At 35.2% G+C, this 4,549-nt stretch overlaps 1 long non-coding RNA gene across 1 annotated transcript; it reads right to left on the bottom strand.

The window, feature by feature from the left end:
* Positions 1-477: 477 nt before the first annotated feature.
* Positions 478-4,337, bottom strand: LOC121390638. The gene is made up of 3 exons (XR_005960236.1): positions 4,077-4,337; positions 3,185-3,381; positions 478-2,046 (listed from the first exon to the last, which is right to left on the bottom strand). It is a non-coding gene; the product is annotated as an uncharacterized LOC121390638 (long non-coding RNA).
* Between the last annotated feature and the right edge of the window lie 212 nt (positions 4,338-4,549).

Here is a 4,549-nt window from a genome sequence, read left to right as displayed (position 1 = left end):
TGTCTAAACTGGAACCTGAACATAACATAATCCTGTCAAAATCGGCTGAGTTTAATACACCCAGAGATTCTAACTTCTAAAACGGGACCCTCTAAACACCGGACTCTGTCTAAATCGGATAAACATTAGGTCCATGATCCGGTTTAGACAGGTTTCATATGTTACTATAAAAGAAGAAATTATGAGATTATATTTTTAATACCTCAACAGAGTTCAAAGTAACTACGTTAATATCGCACGTAATTATGTAATACTGTCAGTTTATGTTTAACATTTAGATTTATATATCTCTTTCTCTATCTATCGATCTATCTATCTATCTATCTGCCTATATCTATATACCTATATCAATATATATACCTATATCTATCTATATATATATATATATATATATATATATATATATATATATATATATATATATATATATATATATATATTTATCTATTACAATTACGATTACTTAAGAATGTCATGATTACGATTACGATTACGATTACAAGGAAAATGATATTAATCGATTACAATGGCGATTACACTGCCCAGTAATCATGATTACATTTTCACAAATATGAACTATTTTTGATGACTGTGTCAAATTTACCAAATGTTTGACATTCAATAGTCCATAATTAATTAATCAATGTACTATAGTAGTGTCGTTAAACAAAACAAACTTTACTTATTACATGAATATTTAAAACATATTATTATATTTAACGACAAAACGTAATTACGTGTGTGTTAATCCCCAAGCTGCTAAAAGAAACCAAAGCATGCCCCTTTAATCACCGAACTGCTCTAGTTTAGTGTCACATAAAACAAGACATGTAGTTTACAGTTATCAAGGGTACGAGTTGTCAACTATGATCATTTGACAATACATCAAAAGTGTTGAATGCGATCGGTTGTACTGTGGCAGACTCTTTGCTTTTGTTAGTATTAATGACTGCAGACGGACAGCGCACAACCTTAAGCTTGACTGGGCAGCCAAATCCACACACAGCAATAAGTTATTTAACATATATAACCCCTCCCTCCAAAGCATCTCTACAATCGTTACAATTTTAGGTAACCATTAATATAAAGTAATATAACCCACAAGTTAAAAAAGAAAGATTAAAAGAATAGGATATTTTTTTAGTGTTCTACCGGTTCAGAAAATATTTTGCTCCAGCACTTTCTTGCCACGTGACTTCTGGAGAATCAATTATTTCAGTCAACTTGTAAATTAACTGATTCATTTGACAGGTAAAAACTCATTAAAAAACCCCAGGACAAAACGTCACAGGAAAAAAAGTCACAACTTTCCATAAAAAATTTAAATTAGGCAATGTGTAACTGACTCCTAGTTTCTTTCGATATTAGTTTGGTCGTTGTTTTATTTGAATAAAAAACATAGCAAACACCAAACACATTATAGATGAACACATAGATACATTTTAAAAAATGTTTACTTACAATAATGGTTTGAAATGCAACATTAGCCCGAAATGAAAATATAGAAAACAATAGATCGAGTTTGATCGACTGTTACCGGTGACACCAGAAAAAAACATGTTAAAAGGATACAAAATCAGGATAGTCCCTTTGCTCAGTGCTGCACCAAACTACTAGCACTGTTACTTGAGTTGTTACCAAGCATATCAAAGAGGTTTGGTTAATAGGCACGTTTTCATAAGCTTATCTACGTTATAACATAATATAACCATTTACAGACATAATGGAAGGTGTTGGTATAAAATAGTTAAGGAGAATATAATATGTGTGCAGAACTCTATTTAAAACTAAGTAACCATAGATTCACGCCTTCTTATTATTTTGTATAAATATTTTCTTATATAATATCTTATATTTTATATATATATATATATATATATATATATATATATATTGTACGCAAAAAGAGCATAAATATGTTCCTTGATTGTAAAATTCTTGAATCGCAGTCTATGACGTAATGCACATATTAGCCGTCGAGTAAAGTATCATGCACTTCCGCTTCCATTTACTGAATGATACACTAATTTCCAATCAAGTTGCCATCTGAAATAAAATAATCAAGTCAATTAACATTTGAGGAACTTTTCTATAATTTGAAAGTATGGTAGTATGCTAGACTTTGTTATGGACTCTAGTATTTTGTAGTATAATGTGCCACAGTATAATAGGTACTTTGTCATTCTAATGTATTGCAGTATATCAGGCACCTTGTTATGGACTCTAGTATTTTGTAGTATAATGTGCCACAGTATAATAGGTACTTTGTCATACTAATGTAGTAAAGTATATTCGGCACCTTGTTGTGGTACACTAACATGTTACAGTACATTAGGAACCTTGTCATGGTGCACTAATATGTTACCGTACATTAGGCACTTTGTCATGGTACACTAATATGTAACATAATATAAGGCACCTTTTTATCACACTAACGCATTACAGTATATTAGGCATCTTATCATGATACTCTAATATGTCGTAGTATATTAGGCACCTTATCATGGTATACTAACATGTTACAGAATAATAGGAATATTGTGATGGCACAATAAAATGTCACATAATATTTGGCACCTTGTTATGGCACATTAATGTAATACAGTGAATTAGGTACTTTGTTATGGTACACTAGTATGTCACAAGAATATCAAGTACTTTTCCCTGCCAAAATAGCATGCTAAAGAATATTAGGCACTATATCATGACACACTATCATGTTGTAGTATATATAGGCACCTTGTCATGGTACACTAATGTGCCACAGTATGTCGGGCACTTTTCAACAGCAGACTAATGTATCAGGTTATTTATCAAATGCCTTGGCATGACACGTTATAACATGTTGTGGTATATTAGGTACTTTGTCATGGCACACTACTGTGAAACAGTATATTGGGCACCTTGCCATGACAAAAATATTGAAGTATATTAGGAACATTTCAATGACATACTAATGTATCATTGTATAATATTATTAGGGTTAGGGTTAGGGTTAAGAATTGCCCGCTAGTCTTTCTGTCTTCTGTCTGTCTGTCTGTCTGACCCTTTGTCTACTTGCCTGAGAACCTGTCTGCCTGGCTGTTTGCTTACTTGAGTACCTGCTTGCCTGTTTGCCTGCCTGTCTACTTCCCTTTATTATTCTAGATCAAAAATTTAGATAATCAAACTCTGCTGTTCTTACCTTCTCCAATTTTTTTGTTGGCGTCGTTTCCACACACAGGGCATCGTCTGACGTTCTGACAGCAAGCCCTGCACAAGGTTTTGTGAGAGCAGGGCAGAATGATGACATTGGCCCTCTGTCTCAAACAACTGGAACACAAGACGTCCTCAACAAAACCTGAAGCTGTAGCATTCACAGTGGAGCTGCTTGGTGGTGAACTAGAAAATAGAAATACTAGATGTAATCCGTACGGAATTTGTTTTAATGAAGTGTGGTGGCCGAGGCTATATACACGGGCTATATACACGGCCCCTGTGTATACACGGCCACCGTGTAAACAACATTATCTATGTCAAGTGACAAATATGTCGGCTTCCATTCACGCTGTATTTATTGATTTCATCTTTGTATGCACTATTTAGCATGATGTGTGTACGGTAGTTGATTGGACCCGAGGGCAAAAAGATCCTTGGAAGGGCCATGGGGAAGGGGGATATTAGGCTAAAAGTAGATTTGTCTGACTGGAGAAGACCTTATATTATTATGCTCCGATTCTCTTTTCTTTAATCACCCCCACCCTCACCAATTTATGTTACTACTACTACTGTACTACTACTACTACCACCACCACCACACTACTACTACTGTTACCACCACCACTAATACTACTAAATTGCGGGACGTAGCCAAGTGGTAAAGCACTCGCTCGATGTGTGGTCGGGTTAGGATATATGCCCGTCGGCGGCCCATTGAGCTATTTCTCGTTCCAGCCAGTGCACCTCGACTGATATATCAAATACTGTGGCATATGTTATCCTGTCTGCGGGATGGTACATATAAAGGATCTACTGAGGGAAAGCTGTAGAAGATTAATAAATGAATGTTCTTTATTAAACGAAACAAACTTGTATACCTTATTTGTGTGAAATTTTGCAGCACCTTCTTCAGCTTCTCTTCGGTGCATATATCAACAGGAGTTAAACCAATGTGGTTCTTGGCTCCTTTATCGGCGCCGTGTTGTAACAGGTAGGAGGCAATCTGTGCCCGTTTATCAGTACGTTGCCCATGCTGTCCAAGAAGTGCTTTGAACTATACAGAAAATATACAGACAGTAGTTAGTTATATTTAGTTAAGCAGTCATATACACAATGATAATTTTAATTGTATAAAAAGACAGATCAGAGATTAACTGAAGTTTAGCAACTCTCTCTCTCTCTCTCTCTCTCTCTCTCTCTCTCTCTCTCTCTCTCTCTCTCTCTCTCTCTCTCTCTCTCTCTCTCTCTCTCCCTTCCATCTTTTCTCTCTCACTCCCGTACATTCTCTGTCTGTCTCTCACTCTTTCTCACATCTGTCTCTTTCTCTTCATATACATACTTGTATGTATGT

This window comes from Gigantopelta aegis, chromosome 15, assembly GCF_016097555.1.
Source record: "Gigantopelta aegis isolate Gae_Host chromosome 15, Gae_host_genome, whole genome shotgun sequence".
NCBI lineage: Eukaryota > Metazoa > Mollusca > Gastropoda > Neomphalida > Peltospiridae > Gigantopelta > Gigantopelta aegis.
This window is presented reverse-complemented; position numbering and strand designations above follow the sequence as displayed.